This window comes from Bos taurus, chromosome 22 (assembly GCF_002263795.3).
Source record: "Bos taurus isolate L1 Dominette 01449 registration number 42190680 breed Hereford chromosome 22, ARS-UCD2.0, whole genome shotgun sequence".
Lineage (NCBI taxonomy): Eukaryota > Metazoa > Chordata > Mammalia > Artiodactyla > Bovidae > Bos > Bos taurus.
In genome coordinates, this window is record NC_037349.1 from 15,874,222 (window position 1) to 15,894,955 (window position 20,734).

Sequence of the window (20,734 nt, forward strand, 5' to 3'; positions counted from 1 at the left end):
CCCCCACTTGAGACAAGCAGTGGTGGTTATGAGTAATTAATAGCCGGGCTTCCCACGACCGTGCGGCGCGTCCTCGCCAGCACCACTAGCTTAGCAGTTTAATCTGACCTTTACTATGAGCCACGCGTTCCCACAGGCTGGAAACTGGATTCGCACCCCAAGACCGTCCTCTAAACCACCCTCCCCCCCTGCTTCCTGAAGAGGATCGGAGACTTGCAGCTCTCCGGTGGTGCCCCTTCTCCAGAGGAAGCAGGCCCCAGCTCCTCTGAGACTAACCCGGGAGCCATCAGACATCCCCGGGGGGTCTCCCGGGCCTCCGAGTTGGACGGTGTCTGCAATGCATCGTCTTGGGTTCTCTCTAGCACATTGTGCCGGTGTGCAGAGAGAAGGGGGAAAAAAAAAAGAACCACTTCTAAGTGCCACCGGCATCTACGGAGTGGCGATGGTCTATCCAGAGCGCCGGTGCCTGGAGTTGTGGGGGAGGGTACTGCGGCCAAGGGCAGGTTGGGAGGACCGTGAAGGCCGGCTGGCCGCAGGGGAACCTTTCCTCTCCGGGTTCAGGGTCCGGGAGCAAACCCCGAGCTGCGGCAAAAAGGGCTGGTAGGCTCTCCTGCACCCCCGCTTGCTCCCCCGCCTTCCCTGTGTCCCCCGGCTTTTCCAGGAGGAAGATGGGGTACCCAGCGGGGGTGGGGCGCGCCGGGCCGCGGAGCCGGGCTGTCACGTGCCCCCCTCTCCCCACACCCCCCGCCACTGCGGCGGGAGTTCCAATCAGAGCGCGCCAGGGGGCTCCTCCCGGGCAGGAACCACCCGGCTCGGCGGCGGAGGGTGGGCCGCCGTCACCTGACCGCCCGCCCCCGCCCCCCGCGAGTAAGGGGCGGTGGTAGCGTCTGCTCGGTTACAAATGGCCCCTCCCGCCCCGCTCGCCCGCTCGCTCGGGCTCGGCGCGGACCCGCCCGGGAGCGCTCCTCCCGCCGGCTGCCGGCGTCCCGCCGCCCTGCCCGGAGCCGGCCGGCGGTCCCCGCCAACCCCCGAGGGCGCTCCTGGCACCCAGCACGGAGGCTTGCCCGCGGAGGTCGCGCCGGGAGACTGGACCGCGGTGGCGCGCGGCTTGCCTTCCCGCAGGTGAGTGTGCCGTGTGGGCGTGGGATGCTGCGGAGAGAGTGCAGGGGCGACGTGCGAGTCCTCGGCTGTGGACGCGGGTCCGTGCAATGCGCAGGTTAAGTTTGCAGAGCGAGTCCGAGGTCTCTCTCCATCTCAACCTCCTCTTGCGGCTCCCGCGGGTTGGGGGCTCCAGCGAAAGCCTCGCTTTGGGGGCGGGGGGGAAGGGCTTCAGGAAACTGTTGCCTTGAGATACTTGACAAAGGTTGAAAAGACACATCAGGTGGAGCTAGTAGCTACAGCTGATGGGGGTTAGACAGGTGCATTCGAGTTTGCCTGCGTTTGGTGGCTCCCGGGCGAGTAGGGTGAGCCCGAGATGGGGTGAGCCTCTGCGGTGGGTCATTCCGTCCCCCAGAGCCACTTAGATGCCCAAGAGGAAAATTGCGCTGCTCTGAGGTGGTCACTGGATGTTAAAGCAGCAAACCGGTGACCCCCGTATTTCTGATATGCTCCTGTAGTAACAGAAGAGCAGGTGGCTTCAATAAAGAGTGTATGAAGCTTTAAGGCACCCAAAAGATATTCCATTTACCTTTTAACTTCTTGGCAGGATTTTGAATTAAAAGTGCTGAATCATGCAAAAAGACATGGAACGGGAAAATAATGAAATAATTGAATGAAAAATAATTTACTTCATTTTTTGGTAAAGTTTTTCAAAGCTAGTAGTCATTTTTTAAATAAATGCTATAAGTTTAGGGCGTAGGCACCAGGTATTTTAAAATCATGTTTTAAGACTGCCCTTGGCTTCCTGGCTGTCGGTTGCTTTTCTGTCTTTAGAATGAGTTGTATCTATTCCTTTATCTCATGCCACTCTACTGCCTCAAAAAAAAAAAAAAAAAACCAACCCAAGACATGGTTGTTTTTTTTTTTTTTTTTGGTGTGTCCATGATCGTAAAGGGAGTGGGCGAAACCAGTCCTTGGAAATAAAAAACTCCTTCGTTGATAAATGCGATGATGGACAATTTGATTTGTCATATGCCTCTGAAGGGAATGTCAAGCTGATAACATGCAGGCTGGAGAGAAACAGAAACAGGAGTTGCCCATCGAGGAAGAAATGAGCTCTAATCCAATTGTGTTCAGTAAAAGAGCTGAAGGGAAGTGATTCCACCTGGGAGCCTGAGTCCGCGATGGTGGAGATGGAAGGGTGCCGTTTTTGATGCAAGTTCTGCAGTCAGACACCAAGTAGCATAAAGATGATTAAAAAAAAAATCAGAGTGAGAATGAGCAAAATGGGTGTGTCCAAAGACAGCTCTTGCCCATTTACTCTGTCTGAACTGCTCATGGCCTGCTGACTCATAAGGAAGCCAGCATGCTTCAGGAGGGTTGGATTTGACTTCTAAATAACCATACCTGTTAAAAAAAAAAAATCTTTTTTAAGGAAAAGAAAATCTTTAACAGAGACATCCATAAACAGGAAAGCTTGTCTCCTCCTCACATCTCTTCTTGAGGGAGGTTTTCCCAATTCCTTGACTTGTCACCTTCATTCCAGTCCCTGTCATCCATACTTGTGCCCGGAACATTTGGGTTGACACCAGAGATTTTTGTCTAAATCTTGACATGAGAAATAGTGGCACTCCTACCAATAGGATTATTTTAAAGGTGTTTGTGAAGGATGCTGAAACCCTGGACTATGAACGATTAATTGAATTTTCTTTGCAGCACCGTCTCCCTTGACATGGCATGCAGGGGCAGGGAGCCCCACCCTGTTTCTGAGCATCTGCATGAAAGGCCAGGAAAGGAATTCAACAATTGCAGTGGTGCAGACATAGGCAGTTGCTAGACTTGGGTGTGAACGTTTATTTAAATAATCACTAAAAGGTTGGGGGCTAGGCTTCAGTTCATAGGTAGGTCTTGGAAAAGCACAGTATTAAGTCCGTGTCGCTTATCAGCGTGTGAAAATATCCATTTAACTTTGAGAGGTTGGTTTGGAAGAAAAGGAGTCTGAAGTGAATGCTGCTTCCCCATTTTAAGATCCTGGGGTTAGAAGACACTCTTGGAAGGACAAATATCAAAGCATCTGGTGAAGCCCCAAAGAGTTCTTTGTGCTCTGGTATTCTTAACAGAATTTCTTTATCAAAGTAAGTGTTTTAGAGAGGTTTCCTTTTCAGGCAATAAACCTGCTTGTGGAATAGACAAGCACCAGGCATCTCAGAACAGAGATGCACAGCAGAAGCAGGAAGCAGATGAATGAGTTTACCTTTTGCTGCTTGGTCCTTTCATCAGAAGCCAGTCATGTCACGTCAGGTGAGAGGAAAGCCATTCCTGCAACAGAACGAGGCGATTTCAAACCTTATTTCCAATCTATGGGAAAGAAAATATTTTGCGCTGCTCTGAAGAAAGAGGCATTCATTTATTTATTGTCATTTAATTCATTTATTGTCATAGCCCTGTTAACCCATGTCGTCTACTGCAGACAGCGGGTCTGACCATGAGGAAGAGAGATAGCAAGATGACCTCTTTCCTTTTCTTCAAAAAACAAGAACAAAATTTTTCAAAAGGATGCCCACTTGATGTTACCATTTATTAATGCAAATCACTTAAATAAGAAAAAATTCTACTTTTCCCCTGATGGCTGGAGTGAATGAATGCCTTTCTGAATCTGGATGTGGTGCCCATTTATGTAACAGGATAACTGTATCTCAGTAGTTATTCCAGTCTGAGGTGAGACTCCAGGTGAAAACTGCGTGTTCTGCTCAGATTGAATGTAAATTCAAAGCTGCTGGGACCACCTTCTGCTTTTTGCCTTCTTCCTCTAATACTGTCTTTCCCCTCTCTCAAATCCTACCTAATCCTAGCACCTAGAAGGCTTTGCGGTTTCACCAGGAACACACAATCAGGTAAATTGCCAGTGACAATGGATCATTCTAAAATCAAAATAGATTTCAGCTTCAGTCTAAACATTCCATTGGGAGGATGTCTCTGGCGCTTTGCTCAGACACCAGCGGCCCCAGTAGCCTGGTTTCAAAGAGGGACTTGTCCTAAGATTTGCAATGATTATTTTGTGGAAGTTAGCCCTGCCCACTTGCATCGTTAATGTCAGAGTAAGAAGGTTCCAGAACACTACCTCCTTGAGTTACAACAGTAATGTGTACACAGCATTGTATGAGGAGCATTCCAGAACTCCCACCTCCCGGTGAAGTGAATGTGCTGCCTGAATAAACACCTGGGCTGCCTTGGCCCGCCAGCAGATCTCATTTTATATCATAAGAGATGGTTTTAGTGTACACTGAGCTTTTTTAGGACACTAGAGAGCCTTGTAGGATGGAGAGAGCCATCTGATGTCTGACTTCTTTTAGAACTGGCCTCCAAGGATCTACCTTTTCCCTTCGAGAATGTCAGGTTATATGTGTTTTTCAAAGAAATCGAAGAAAAACACACTTTGCTAAGCCACTTACTATAGGGAGTTGGAAGGTTAGTCATATTAGTAATATCATTGGCTGTAAGCATGTAAAAATTAAAAATTCACAGATTTGTGGATATGTGAGTGTTAGTAGGGAGTTGCCTTTAAAAAACTGTTTGGAAATCGATGCTTTTAAAAAAATCATGTGACGTTAAGTACTTCCACATTCATCTCTGTAATATGAAAGAATACACTTCAGTACGCACAATTTGCCACAAATGCACACATCCTACACAAACTGGAACTGCCCTTTAGAATTACTCGGTTATTTATTTTGCAGCAACTTGGGGTAGTGGGGAGAGTTTTTCTTTTTTCCTGGTGGATGCCAGGCTCCGATTCTGCTGCTTAAGTATCTTAGTGCCTACGACCCTCAAGAAGGTGCAAGAGACATATACAGTTGTTCGTATCATGAGTAAAGGACATTTTTTTTTTTTTTTTTACAATATGTCTTCCTTTAGGTTGCCAGTTTAAAAGTAGTCATGCTCTAGGTTTTAGAACCAAAAGTATCACAAGAAACAGGTTTTGTCCAGATGTAGCTCGGATACATTTCCTTTGGTCACATTGCAGTAAATCATCTTTGCTTCTCGGGGCTTCCCAGGTGGCTCAGTGGGTAAAGAATCCACCTGCCAGTGCAGGAGACATAAGGAACATGGGTTTGATCCCTGGGTGGGGAAGATCCCCTGGAGGAGGGCATAGCAACCCACTCCAGTATTCTTGCCTGGTGCATGCATCTTTGTTACTCACGAAATTGGGAAGCTACCTGGACTGCTAATGACCTAAATACGTTCGTCTTACAGGTGAACTTTGATATGGTGGATGGTGACTCTTCTCCTGCATGCGAGTGGTGGTTCAAACCGTAAGTTCAGCAAACCAAATAATCAGATATCAGTAATTCTAGAGCTCTATGCAGAACCGTTCTTTCTATTTTCATTCCTTCTGCCCAGGACTCTAGCCTCATAAGTAAGAGTCAAGAAGGAAGTAACATCATCCCGTTGGGTAGGCAGAAGGATGTCCAACTTAGACCAAGTTACTTTGTTCACCGTAGAGCAGTGTGACTGCCATGACAGCTGCCCATTGGTGTTTTTCTCTCCCCGTCCCCATCGCATTCTCTTTCTGGTAACAGAATATGAACCTTTAGTGTCTGGGCAGTGCTGAATTGATAATTCTCCAGATGTCACGTCTTTCTGTGTGGCCCTGCCCCTTCTGATCTTCTCCTGGCTCAAGCAGACAGATCCTAATATGTAGACACACGTAGGAGCAGCATCAGAAAATGTCGGATGAAATCTTAAGTCCGCTGTCGAGCTGGCTGTCCTACCATATCCATTAAGCAAAATATTTCTTTAGCTCAGCTGACGAAGGTCACGCTCTCAGGACTGGTCCGCTTCAGTTATAAAATGGAAAGTATTACAGTACACAAGAGACCGTTGCTCTTTCATGCAAAGACATTGGATGGTGTGGGACTGCATAGATTTCCTGGGGATGGGTCCACCTTCTCCACTTCTGGGTATCAGGTACTTCTAAGTATGGCTCTTTACTGTCTGTCCTCAGAAAGAGACCCAGAGGAAGACCCTTCCCTGCTTCTTCAGAGACCTCAACATGTAATTTAAGATTTTTGGAAAATCCTTAGGCATTTCAGGCATTTATTTCCTGTATGTTTCATCAGTGGTCAGGTTCTAGAAAGCTGGTTGATTAGGAAAAAAATTTTCCCTGCCTTCTCTTCTCCTTGCTTTTCTGTCTCCCTGTCTCTGTTCCCTTTGCCCCAAATATGGCTTTCCGTGTAATTCAGTTTACTAAATATTTCTCCATTTTTGGTTTCACTGCAGAGTTTATTGCTAGAGCGGTAATAGACTTTCAACACAAATAGTATATTGATCACTTGAAATCTTGTTTGAGCTTGACTGAATATACATAATGGGGTGTCAATCGGGGAAAAAAATCTCATAATAAATGGCAGGCGACTTATATTCATGAGAAAAAAAAATGTCTCAGGCAGCACACAAAATATCATGTTTACTGTAGCATGACAGACTGATTCTGCCAGTCTCCTCATGTTCTTCGGGTGGCTATTTAATAGCAAAGGCAAGGTTAGAATACCAAGATTCTGGAACCATTCTTTCTTTGTTTATATGGGAAGGCATTTCTGCACACTCTATAGAGTATAAACATCTTCTCGAATCACAGCCAGCAAGAAAGATCTTTTCTACCTGAGGAATTCAGAAATTGCAAACAAATCTGTTGAAGTTGGTGTATATTTAAAATCAGATACTGATTTATGCAGTCCATATTTTTTAACTTTTTACCATGTGTGTATCAGTGCATACACTCGCTGTATGCAAATATCATTTTCAATGTGTACATGGGAGAGCATGGTATATTTAGAGAAAATCCTGCTTTACATAAATTATTTTTAAGAACAACTGAGCAGAGGAGTAGCCATGCTTTAGGAAAGCGAAATCTTTTTTTTTTTTTTTAATTTCCTATCGAATACTAAGTAAAGGAATCTCAGCTTTAAAGTATTAAATGTAATTCTTCAAAATCGATTTTCTTGATAGAGCAGTGATTATGATGGCAAGTATTTCTGGGAAAGTAGTATTTTTGATTACCTTCTGATGCTGACTTTTCTCTGACTCCATTGCTGCTGGTTGTCTGTGTGGAATCTGGCCCCAGAGGGAACGTGGGGTATTGTAGGAGCTGTCATCCGGCTTCCCCTCAAAACTCTGTGGGGTATATTACACTGTCCCAGTCCACGGGGTGGGGTCAGCCTAGCTTCTGTAAGGAATTCTTAGTCTCTTGTAAGTGAATGGAGCCAACATGCTCTTTGCTTATCAGGTTTTAATTTGCTTTTTTTAACGGCAAAAATCAAATAATACTCTTGACAATCAGACAATCATCTCTTCCAGTTCCTTTATTCTATTCAAGATTTTTAAAAGCGGATTATGGCAGAATTTTCACTTCTTAAATCTCAGGTCATGTCCCAACAACCAGAAGAACCTACTTATCCCAGAGTGTGTATAAAGGACCGATGAGGCTATGAGGGTATAAAAGACGTGACATCAGGCTCTGATCATATCTGCTGTTTTTCTGTAGGGCTTTGAGCACTTTTGCCTGTTTTCATCTACTTCATTAAAATGCTTCTGATTTGTTGTTTTTTGGGTTTTTTTGGTAAGGTTTCTGATTAGCAGTAAAAGAGAAATGCAAAGGTTGCTGAGAAAATGGGATTATTTGAGAACTAGCCAGTTGCAGCGACTCAACAGTATATGATTATAGGGGAGCTATGGATTTTAATAATACCTTTCGTAAGTAAAACATTGCCTCTATATCGTCCCTTACGTATGCATACTGTTTTGTGACAAGTTAGAAACAATTTATAATGTGTGCTTTTTTTGCACAAAGAAAGGCAATCACATTCAGTAGTTGAAGCTTGGGGAAGTACGCTGGTGAGATTTTAGCAGAAACTACCTTATATGAGATTTTAAACTTGGGATTTAGATATTTGAAATGCGTTCTTAACTTTTAACCTGCAGAGAAACAAATGTCTGCAAATGTTAAAACTTGACCTTACTGGGTGTCACTAGTAAAAGGGAAAAATAAAATTGCAGGGCAGAGAGAATGGGAAGGAAGAAATTTCTCAGAGAAATTTGAGTCTAAAACCTGCATTTGCGGTCCTTGCTGTTCTCTTAAATTTTGGATCATTTTACCAATTTATTATAATCAAGTGAAGGGAGAAAAAGAATAGGAACGAAATAGAAGCTTTGTGAGCTATTTTCTGATTAAAAGATATCCAAGATTACATGTTGGTAATATAAATACCTACTTTTAATAGATAGCTTTCTTACCAGTTTGTACCATCTTACAGTGAGGATATTTAAAGACAAGTTGAAGCACATACCTTTTCTAGACCTTGTCAGTAGAACTGAAAACACCATATACTCACCAGGTGCTTGCTAAGCTTTTATGTTGTTGTTGTTCCTGTTGTTTAACACCTTTATTTACCACAAATTTTTAATATCTAGTTGAATTGGCAGCCATTTCGGAGAAATGGACGTTACAATTTCTGAGGTTTGATTTCTACATATGCTTAGTGAACATCAGGGAGTAACTAAAACTCCTGGATTTTTGCTTGCTTGCAAATACAGCATTTTCAGAAGCAAGAATCAGAGCTCTCTTCTGTTAGAAGCTGCTCATTTAAAGTGATCCTCATTTAATAGAAGAATTGCAGTGGGACAACTTTTCCTTCCAACAATGATTTAAATAATAACTAGGCTGATGCGATGGATTAGGGTAATACTACTTTTTAAAAAATTGGTTTTTTCACTTTAATAAAGAACACACGGAGGCAAAATAAAGATAAATTACAGTGTATGAATTCAGTTATCAGTGAAGTAGTAGTTTGTATATTACTGCTAATAAATCTCACTTTACAATTAATAAAAAGTTTATTTTCAGGTTTAATTGCTCATGTTAAGAGAGAATCAACAGATAAAACTTGCTTAGGGCATAGAACTGCTGCTGAGCTTTGTGTGAATTCAGTTTATTAAACCCCAGAGCCTCTTAAGAATGAAATTTTGCTATTTGCAGCAACACAGACGGACTTGCAGAGTATTATGCTCAGTGAGATAAGTCAGACAGAGAAAGACAAGTACTGTGTGCTCTCATGCATACGTGGAATCTAAAAAATACAGCCAACTAGTGACTATAACAGAAAAGAAGCAGACTCACAGATACAGAGAGCAAACCAGTGGTTACCAGTGGGGAGAGGGGAGGGAGCGGGGCAGGATAGAGTTAGGGGACTAAGAGGTACAAACTGTTAAGTATAAAATAAGCTGCAAGGGTATACTGTAAAACACAGGGAGTGGAGCCAGTATTTTATAGTAACTGTCAATGGGATAAAACCTTTAAAAATTACGAATCGCTATATTGTACACCAAAAAAATCCCTATCTGCCATATAAAAGGGGATAACTTGGGGTCGCAGTCAGCTGATGACTTACTATATTAATATGTTAATGATATGTTAATATATTTTCTATATCATGTAAATATATACTTATTACAAATATAGTGTTATACTATAATTATTAACAAGCCTGAACCATTTCAGTTTCATTGGAAACCTAATCCTGAGAAATGGACATAGCCAAATGTCCTATAATATGAAAGAATATAGGCTCAACTGTTTGCCCAGCTTAGTGTTAGCTTGAGGTACACGCTATTGAAAAAATCGTTTTCTTAGTGACAGGCTGATCCACCATGGTTACGGAAGAATTTGGTGAAAGGTACTTCGTGATGGTTTTTCTGGGATCATTTTGATTTTCGTATGTATATTTGGGGCGAGGGGGCGTGGCTTTCAGGAATGATAGTCTCATTTTTAAAAATAAAAAAAGTGAAACCAGTTAATCCCATTTTCAGGTGAAACTTCTTCATCTTGCTGTGGTCTTTCCTCCCTTAAGACCTTGCTTTGGTCGTACTGACAGGCGTGGACCTGCAAACCCATTGTCTGATGGGCTTGATTTTGTCTCAGCCAAACAGAGGGAGTGGTCAGCCTATGAATTCTGTCCCCACGCCAAGCATTTGAAATTGATGTTATTCTCCAGCAAGTGGCCACACCCTCTTCAGAGTCATTGTTTCATCCCCGGGCCGCTTGTATGCTCCTACAAACACACCTATGCCTCTCCGAAAGTTCTTCAAAATCATTTTTCTCTCATATTGTTAAAAAGATAAGCATTCAAGATAAGACTTAAAAATATGAAACCTCCTGTAGACCCACAATGTCAGGCTCGTCCACTCTCATACAGGCTCTGGAAATAACCTGGAGAGCTTGAATTTTCAGCCTGGGCAGAGCTCTGACTCAGGACTTTATATGAATGCTCCTTAGGAGACAGAGTTTAGCCAAGATTTGCAGAGTTGAGATGCTGGATTAAAGCAGACAGACAGACAATCTCTCAGGCAAGGATTTAACTGGATTGTTAAAAAAAAAAACAAACAAAACAAAACCAGCACGAAGGTGAACATGTATAGAGATAGATGTTCATTCTTCAGAGATGTCAATGAATGCAGGAGAATCAGCCAAAATTCCAGAGTTTTCTTTTTCCTCTTTTGTAACAGTCCAGGGACATCATTGCCAGTGACCACGATGACTAATCATTCTTAATTTTTCTAGCTCTAAACGCAAGGCTGACTGATCCCTTCAAGAGCGGCCTTCTTGAGCAGCATTGTTCAATGGAACTTTCTGCAATGACAGGAATGTTTGCTTTCCGCACCATCGGGTACAGAGCCACACGCCATGTGGAGCTACTGAGCGCTTGAAGGTGGCTAGTGTGACTCAGAAACTGACCTTCAAAACCTTATTTGATTTTAATTAAAATGTAAATTAAAAAAGCCACATGTAGCTGGGGGCTGCATGTATTGGACAGTGTTACCACAGACAGTCAGAAAAGTGAGTCAGCTTCGCATAGAGTCCTCTTTATGGGCGATATGAGCAAAAGGCCCTGCACATTCCAGAAACTGGGGACCACCCCAGTGCTGACCACCGTGTGCACGCTCTCCGTGTGGTGGCCTCCGCAGGGCTGCCGGGCACATCATGGCTGTGCCGTTGCTGTTGTGCTTCCACATTTTAATTTATTTATTTGTTTAAAAATTTCGTTGGAGTATAGTTGATTTACAACGTTGTTAGCTTCAGGGGTACACCGAAGCAAATCAGTTAGACATATAGCTATATCTACTCTTATTTTTAGATTCTTTTTCTCATATTTTAAAATAGAACTGCATCCTCCCAGATCAGACCCAGTGCACGATACTGTTTGTTGTCGTTGCTCAGTCGTGTCTGACTCTTTGCGACCCTGTGAACTGTAGCCCACCAGGCTTCTCTGTCCATGGGATTCTCCAGGCAAGAATACTGGAGTGGGTTGCCATGCCCTCCTCCAGGGGATCTGCCCGACCCACGGATTGAACCCACATCTCCTGGTTGGCAGGCAGATTCTTTACCACTGAGCCATCAGGGAAGACCCCCTCGCCAAAAAAAAAAAAAAAAGATGATACTGTTATTCCTCTTTTTTTTCTTTTTGAATTATGGGAAGAACGCTTAAAATGAGATCTAGCCCCTTCACAGATTTTTTTTTCCCCCACGTACAGTGTAGTATTGTTATCCATAGGCGCCGTGCTGTACAGCACATCTCTAGAATGTATTCCTGTGGCATAACTGAAATTTCATACCCGTTGGTTAGTAACTTCCCATTGCCCCCTACCCCCAGCCCCTGGCAACCACCACTCCATTCTTTGCTCTCCTGAGTAGGACTATTGTTGCTCAGAGACCCCGTCCCCAACGGGGTAGTCTCTTCCTTGTCCCAGAACCTCTCTGGGTCCTGGCTAGCTTGTTTGGTTATGACTGTATGTCTGAGGTACTCTTAGAATTCTGGCTTTAGGATACGAGGTTTAGGGGCACACGTCTTGATTTGCCCTTCTAGAAGGTTCTTCCACTACTTCGTCCTTCTTTTTGTCTCTGCACCCTGTTGCCCACGACTAAAGCTTCACCATCTATTTATCAACACATGTATTTATCTCTGTGTCTAAAAGGGTTTTACGTCCAGTGTTCTTCAGTACGGACCCCCTCAGACAAGACTGATTAATAAGTTACAGCAACTCGCTTATTCTGCAGACACAGGCCTCTTCCTCAAGGCAGTGAAAGCTTCCTCTATAAATGGAAATGGGTCTTCTAACTGAATTGCCGGTGACGTTTTCAGAGCCTGTCCTTGAGTAAGTGGACTTCTCCTAGTGGAGCTCAGCTTTCTTTGGCTCCCATCACTCTGAGGTCTTCACAGACGAGGCAAGTGGGAGAGAAAGCGGATGGATGGTACCTGGCAGGTGTGACCGTCTTGTATCGCCAGGGAGACCCCATGCGTCCCGGCACACAGAGGAGGCTTCCGTCTGTGCCGTCTGTGCCGGGAAGAGAGCCTGACTGAGGTGCGCATGTGTGGGTGGAGCTGCTCTGTCCTTAGGCAGCCCCCAGCACACACTCCACTGTCTCCCCCAGACCCGAGGTCCTCTTGTCAGGTCCTGCCGCAGGATCACCCAAGTTTCTTTAGGAAAAACATATTCCTAAGCAGATTCTGGGCCACACTCCTCGTTTGTGGAATTAGACCATTTCTCTCAGTACTCTCAGCCCTGTCTTCACAGTTAGGGGGTTTCTAAGACATGCTGCTGCCAGGGTTGCACCCACGACTGAGAATCTCTGGGGTGGGGTCTGGACATTGATGAATTTCAAGCCGTCCCCCTCCCCACCCCAGCACGGCTGATGCAGCCTGCATCTGGCTCCATCCCGGAGGGGCTCAGGGTGCGCAGTAGGGGTCTTGGCTAGGATGACTCCCCTAGCTTACATGTGCGTGCTCAGTCGCTCAGTTGTGTCCGACTCTTTGTGACCACAGGACTGTAGCCTGCCAGGCTCCTCTATCCATGGGATTTTCTAGGCAAGGATACCGGAGCAGGTTGACATGTTGAGTACCTGCTATGCATCCAGCCCCCCGCTCTATGATGCTGGGTTTCAACATCTTTGCTTCATCTGCTTTTCAGTCTCATCTCTTTGGCTCTGCCCACTAAGCATATGACCTCTGGGCCTGTGTCTCTGCGGTGACCTTTCCAGATCCCATTTTCCAGCTCCTGCCAGCTGTGTCCTTCAGTGACACTGGGCCAAGTCCCCTCCCCCATGCCTGGCAGTCGGGGTGCCAACCTTGGTTGCTCCTCCTCCCCCAGTGTGGTCCCCGAGTCCCGCAGCTGTGGTCCCCTAGCAACATCCTGTTCTCTAGTCACTCTGATGCTGACCTAGTTCCAGCCTGTGCTGTCTCATGCCCCGGTTGATTAGCAAGGCCCCGAGTCGGTCTCTACCTCCTTAGCTGGTTCTTCTCTCTGGTCGTCTTTCCTGTGAGGAACCATAGGCCAGTTCACAGAACTCACGTCAAAGCTCCTTAGGACTTCTTGATGAGCAAGGGCCATCCACACCTCCCTCAGCCACCCCGCCCTGCCTTCACAACCCCTGACCCCCAGGGCTGCTCCCCCAGGCCTTCGTGTGTGGTCCTCCTGTTCTTCTGCATCCCCATCTGTGTTTGCTGATCTATATCTCCCTCACGGACTGGTTCACAGGTCAACTGCAAGCTTCCTTCCATGCCTTTGGCCAGACCCCTCATTCCCAAGGCCCCACACCTTCACCTGCACTTCTAGTTATGGGCTCACTTTTCTCATCTTCCGGGGCTCCTATGTAGCTACTCACAGGGCCCCCACTCCCACACCCGCCCCAAGTCCATCCTGCAGGCAGGAGCCCCAGTCAGTGTCTGTATCCGAAGGACAGGGGTCCTGCAAAACCCCTGTCACCATCACACACTCCCACCCAGGTGCCTGTGGCATGGGTTCTTTAAAATATATATTTTAATGTATCTGGCTGCACCAGTTCTTAGTTGCGGCATGCAAGCTCTTAGTTGTGGCATGTGGGATGTAGTTCCCTGACCAAGGATCGAACTGGGGCCCCCCTGTAATGCCACAGGGAAGTCCCTATGGCATGGTTTTTAAGTGCCCCAACTGGATGCTGTCAGCAGTGACCAGGCTTCTGGTTTTCCCCTGAGTGTGGAGGTGCTGGACCCCAAGCCCGCTGACCAGACACGTACACACAGCGTCGTCCTCCCACGAGTGATCTCTGTTCCTCTCCCAGCAGAGGCTCACCCCTCCCTGTGTTCTCAGAGCGGCCTCCTCGCACCTTGGTGGTACCTCTGGAAAACACTTCTCCACCAGCCTTCTGTGAAGGAGTGAGAATTTTGAGACGCGGTTGGCAAGTCTTGGTAGTAGAAGGAGAAGGATGCCAGGACCCCTGCCACTCTTGTCGCCTCCCTGTGTCGTCTGTCCCTGCTCCACTCCTGGCTCAGACTTAGCCAACCTGGCTGGACCCTGCGCCCCCTTTTTGAGCAGCTGCTTTGAAGGTAACCTTAGATGACTGAGCCAGACCCTTGATGGCATCTCCCATCTCCCGAGGAGAGCCCATAGGGTCCCTGGGGACAGCCAGGCCCCCCTACTCTGGACAAATGCATAGAAATGAAGGGTGTTTTTCCATGTCTCATTCCCCTGGGGAGAAAGACCGGCAGCCCATCAGGAGAGGGGGAGAAACACTGGCAGGGGTTGAGCCAAGGCTCTGAGGGCTTCATCCAACTAGGCCGAACTGAAGAAGCTTCCAGAGCTCAATGCTGGTGAAGGAGGAGGAGACAGAAGGCATCCTGAGATGCCTGCAGAGGCCTGAGGGAGGGTGCGAAGGCCGGGCTTATTTGAGGAACTACAAACATGTCAAGTATTTCAGTGTGGGGTGGACTTAGGGGTAGGACAGGCAGAGACAAGAGCTCCGGGTCTTAGAGCCCATCCTCAGGGGAGAGGGAGTGGCTGCCCAGCGGGCCCTGCGGAGCCCCTGGAGACCCGCACTGGGGACTTTCCCCTCCCGGCACCACCACACTGGCCGGGCCTGGGCGTGGCCCCCCTGCGCCCTGCTCTCGTCCCACCCCCGAGCCTTGCCAGGTGGCGAGCTTTTGCTGCAGTGGCTGCCCCCGTGGTCAGGCCAGGGGATCCCCAGGCTTACCCCCAGAGGGGAAATGACAGTCAAGCCCCAGGGCACCGTGGCCTAAGGATGAACCACCACGCATTCCAGACTTAACCCTCAGCCCAGAGTCCCTTTGGCATCTTTTATGGGGAAGAGCACCGGCCATTTCCTCTTCCCCACTTAGGTTTCCTCTGCTGTGGCCCCGCAGGGCCAGGAGCACATGGGCAACCCACCTTCCCAGGCCCCTCCAGGACCACAGCCTGAAAGGATGTGGGTGACTCTGCACGGCCCCCTGGAGCACCTCCCTGCGAACACAGCCAGTGCCTTCTCGGCTCTGCTGTCAGTCACTGGCTTGACAATCAAGGCACTGAAAAAGGACAATTCACAACAAGCCTACACAGAGAAGCCCTTTTATGTGCAAGAATGGCCCCGTCGTTCACTTCAGCACCATTTGTATCTTTCTTGATAGGAGTTACTGTACTTGAGAATGGTCGAGCAGCGTGGCTTTAAGCAGGGTGTTGGGTCATTCGATGTAAAGGACACTGAGAGGGTTCATTGTCCCCGGGCAGCGCAATCGCCTGAGCCAGCATCCCTGGGTTGGATCCGAGTTGGCTGGGTGTGTGGGCAGTGCCAGCACAGCCTCTGTCATGGGGTTTGTAGGCTTTGGGGGTGGTGGGGGGCTGCCTTGTGGACACAGGCCTGGGACAGGCCCTGCCAGCTCAGGGTCCCTCTGCAGAATGACACAGGGGCCTATGTGGGCAGTGGGGAGTCGTTCTCACCTACTCAAACAAGCCAGAGAGGAAGCAGGCTGGTGTACAATGAAAGGTCCCTGCTAGAGCTCCACCCGAGAAGGACAGCGGTTACTTATAACTCTGGTTGTTGGCGTGAATGCTCCGTCAGCTGGTAAGGGAGACCCACACACGCCCTCTGAACTTGCCCCTGACAGGTGGGCCGTAGGAGGGGTCTGGACCGAGACCCAGTGCAGTTTTGGAAATAGTCCAACATGCAGGAGGATCCAAAGACCCTGGAACCCTTCTTTACCTGGACGCATCTACCCCTCCACTCTGCCCCCACCATCACGGTGGGACCCCTTCTTCCTAGCTCCCAGGCCTGCCATTCCTGTTCTGCCCAGCATCCAGGGCTCCCGTTCAGGTCAGGACCACAGCCCACAGTTGGCTCGAGCTTCAGGGCCATCATTTGAATTGGGAATGCCCAAGGTGTGTGCTCTCCATCTCGGGGCTGGACCTGAACTGGCCACCTGGTCCCTGGGTACTGTGATCCAGGACATAAAAGGATCTGCCAGCCTTACTATGATTACCGTCATTAGCTATTACTTGGTAGTGTTTCCTTGGCCCTTGGTGTGGGGAGTTTCTTTTTATTTTACATCTTGATAACCATCCATGTAATAGGTACTGCTCTCACCACTCTTTCCAACAAAGAAGTTGGCTCGGAGAGGGCAGGCCAGTGGCTGGAGGCCACATGGCTAGGAAGAGGTGGACCAAGTTGCTGTCCCGCCTCTCCAGGGCCTGGACTCTGAGCAGTCTGAGCCTAGGCTCCTAAGCCCAGCTCACCCCCATCTCCAGGTGCTTCTGAGTCATGGACTGTGGAAGAAGCAAAAGAAAGAACAAGTCAGAAGCTCAGATGGGTGCTCCAGGGGCCTCACTTGCCTGCCTCCTCCTCCCAGCTGGGCCTCGAGGCTTCTGTAAACCACCCATGTGGCTCCTCGGGGCCCACTTTCTCTCGCCTCCGTACACATCAGTGAGTCATTTCCTCAACTTTTTTTTTTTCCTTAGTTTTTTTTTTTTTTCCTATTAGGAGGAAAAGTTTCCTTCACAATGATGATTTATGTCTGCCTCTGCAGATCAGTTTTTTGAAGTGTTTCAAAGACTTGCAGAATTACTTTCTGTTGGAATATTAGATTTCTATCTCTGTAAAATTTAGAACCATATGCTCTCAACCCTGGATATTGGCTTCTGTGCGGTATCCATCCTCAATTTTTTTTTTTTTAATCCCAGATAATGATCCCACATCTGTCTCAGGGCAATTTATACCTTAGCTGGAGAAGACTGAAAGAATGGGAAATGGGTTCCTGAGCTGCTGCTGCTCCTGCTGCTAAGTCACTTCAGTCGTGTCCGGCTCTGTGCGACCCCATAGACGGCAGCCCACCAGGCTCCCCCGTCCCTGGGATTCTCCAGGCAAGAACACTGGAGTGGGTTGCCATTTCCTGAGCAGGGACACATAAGGAAGACGGGAAACCCGAGTAGGCGGGCACAGGCTTCAGGGCTGGAGGAGCAGAAAGGCAGGGTAAGCGGCTGTAGCCTTCAGCACAGCGCTGAGCTCCTGAGCCTGTTGGTGAGAGCCCTGGAGTACAGGGTTGAATTCAGATCCTGGGTTCAAATCCTGGCTGTGTCGTGGGTCAGTGCTGCGTGCCCTTGAGCAAGTTGCTTAAACTCTCTGTGCATCAGTTTCCAAATCTATACGATAGTGGTACTCCCTCCCAGGGTGGATACAAGGATGGAATGAGTGCGTCCATGTAGCTCCCTGAGAACTGTGCCCAGCACATATTAGGAGCTCAGCCTTGTTGCAGTGAGAACAGACTGGCTTCTGGAAAGGGCTTTTCAGAACAGTTGGGATGTTTCCATCCAATGAAAAGCAGGAGTAATTCCTGTTTTTATATAGGCAGAGACGGTTGACAGCTTTAGCAAAGTGCCCACCCAAAATCAGAAGATTCATATCACAGCCGTCCGGGAGCTGATGTGATCTGTTGTTTATTTAACATGTCTCTGCCACACCGAGCTCCATGCGGGATCTGGGCTGTCTTCCTCTCTCTGGGTGTGCTGTTGCTTCTTGGTGAATGAGATCAGGTCTGGGATTGGCCCTGGTTCTGGAAGCTGGACTGGTCCTATGAGTGCCCTCATTCTTTGTGTATTTGCACTTGATTCATTGCTTTTGCTTGTGACTCCCTGGGCCACCGGTCAGGGGAGAGGGGAGTGTCTCAGTGTCACCTGCCGTTATGTATTTTGCTCTGTCTTTGAAAGACGCCTGTTTACCTGACTCCCATCCAATTGGAGAAAGCTCTTGCGATCCCAGCCAGGATGGGTTTCATCCAGCGGCGTGGTCTTCTCTAGGCCAGCTGGGGATCTGCAGGCCAATTCAGGTTTCTTATGGGTGCTTGAGTCCCACAGGTGAAGCAGACATCCGATGATGGCTTGAGGGCTTCAGGCCATTATGTACAATAAGAGGTGTGGTTCAGGGACCCACCCAACCCTCCCTGCCTCAGATGTTCCCTCTGGGATATCCTTGCCTCGTGGCCAAGAGGTGGGCACCTGTTGATGGACCACAGATCTCTCCTGTAGTTTCCAGGGACCCCAGCGAGCCGACTGCATGCCCCAAGCCTGCTGTCATCTCTGGCACCTTCGTCTCCCTGAGGCCTGTACCCACCCCATCTCCAGAATTGCTACTGGAGCAGAGGCCAACACCTCCCTTCTTGGGCCCCCACCCTGGCCTCAAGGTCTGCCTGTCTCCAGCCTCTGTTCCATCCCCATTCATACAGCATCCAGGGTGGGCCTGAGAAACACAAATCTGATCACATCATGTCTCCCGTTTCCATCTTGGCGGCCTCGAGCTCCAGCTTCCTGTATTCATAACACACTGCAGTTTCAGCAGTCTGCTTTGTTCTTCTTGCCCCCACTGGCTGGTAAGGGCCCTGAGGCAGGGCCCTGTGTTACTTATCTCTAGAGTGGGCTTACAACCATGGCTTGGGGTAGACAGAGAGGGAAGCCCTAGAGAGTCAAAAGACGGGAATGTCTGGGAACCCATCTGCTAAGAAGCCAGGAGGACCTAGTGGAGGTAACAGGGCTGGTGCAGGCAGGTGGAGAAGTAAGCACCCCCGCCCCCCTCCAGCCTACCACCCATCTGCCATTTCTCCTGACAGCCAGCCAGGGGCTCCCCAAGGCAGCTGGTGCACATGCTTCTGGGGAGCTTGGAGGACGGGTCTCTTCTCACCAGGAAAAAGATGGTGATGCTGGACTAGCTCCTGGTGGCTGAAATCCTGGCTGAGTTAGAGAGGATGAACAGAGATTTGCCTTTGGTGCCAGATTTCTCACACGTTATCTCAGTTCCTGCTTGCTCAGTCACTCGGTCATGTCCGACTCTTTGCAGCCCCGTGGACTGTAGCCTGCCAGGGCTCTTCTGTCCATGGGGTTCTCTAGGCAAGAATACTGGAGTGGGTAGCCATTTTCTCCTCCATATCTCAATTCATTTCTACTCAGACTTTGTGAGGTGGGTTGTACATTTCCCATGTGACTGATAAGGAAATTGAGACTCAGAGAAGCTGATGCGGCCCCACCCCAACCCCGACCTGGTCTATCAGCCAAGCCTAAGAGGAACTAACCTGCTAGAAACAAGTAAGCAAATCTTCTCTGCCATAATGGGATCAAACCACTTTTTCTCCAGGTCACGGCCAAGACGAGGTCCCTCAGTGAGGACAGCTCAGATATGGTGATGGTCTGTGAAGGCAGGTGGACAGTTTTCCCCGCAAAGAATCTAGGAACTGTCTGAGTCTGTCTAGGAGAAGAGTTGTTCAGTCTCATCAGGATGTCAGTGGGATGGCCCCTTACCTCATCTGGAGCTCTTGAGGTCTGACAACAGGTCAGGTGTGGTCAGTCTCCAGGCAGAGCACTGACAGCAGCAGGAAGACAAAGAGCAGGGGAAAGAACAGCAGGAAAAGAAACCTCCCCCTGCAGGGCCTGGCCCTGCCCACGTCCATATCAGCAGTGAGGGTTTTGAGTTGAGATTGTCACCGAGTCCAAGCTTATACTGCTTGCCACACGACAGATTGAGAGATGAGTTGTTGGGGCAAGGAATAGCAACTTTATTCAGAAAGCCAGCAGACCGAGAAGATGGTGGACTAATGTCCCAAAGAACCATCTTGCCTGGGTCTGGGTGCTAGTCTCTGTTGTAGAGCAAAGAGAGGGAGAGGAGGTGAAATAACAAAGGGGATAAACTGTGGCACGTATTTCCTGGTTTTGACCAGAGTCCAGGGAGGATATATAAATTTCTTCTTTCCTGCAGCCATTCACAGGTAGGCCTGGTCATGATGTTTCCTCTGACCTTAGACAAAGGTATTGTAGCCGAACACTCAGGCAGCAGGGGCAGGGTTCCTGGAGATGGGCCATTACATATGCCTTAAGCTATAGGCAGCATCCCTTTAGATTAACTTGTAGCAAAAAAATCACTTCTTAGCCTTTTGGCTGAGATCAAGCATAGTAAATTGTAGCAAAAGAAATAAAGGGTAAAGTAAAAGAAACAGATTTGATATGGAGTCAGATTTGTTCTTCTGTGTTACAAGAGCTTCACAGATGATGACAATGGGGTACAATGGAGTTTCAGTCACAGCAGCTGTAATAGTCGGGCCGTGATAGAAAGATTTTAAGGTGGTAGTCAAAGGGGAAAAGACCGAAGAACTCAAAACAAGAAATGGAGGTGCTTCTTGACCTTGTCCTTGAGGGAGACCCTCGTGTCTCATTTTGCACTCGTGATCAGGCCGCAGTTTTAGATGCTGGTATTGGTCACACAGACTCAAGCTCCATGCTGCACACAGATGGAATCCCAGGC

At 48.0% G+C, this 20,734-nt stretch overlaps 1 long non-coding RNA gene across 1 annotated transcript in view; it reads left to right on the plus strand.

Annotated features, from left to right (window-relative positions):
* Positions 1–945: 945 nt before the first annotated feature.
* LOC132343486 (uncharacterized) overlaps positions 946–20,734 on the plus strand; it is a 143,741-nt gene continuing 123,952 nt past the window's right edge. Inside the window, exons 1-2 of the long non-coding RNA XR_009492343.1 lie at positions 946–1,122; positions 5,353–5,411. This is a non-coding gene — a long non-coding RNA (uncharacterized lncRNA). The remainder of the gene's footprint in view (positions 1,123–5,352; positions 5,412–20,734) is intronic.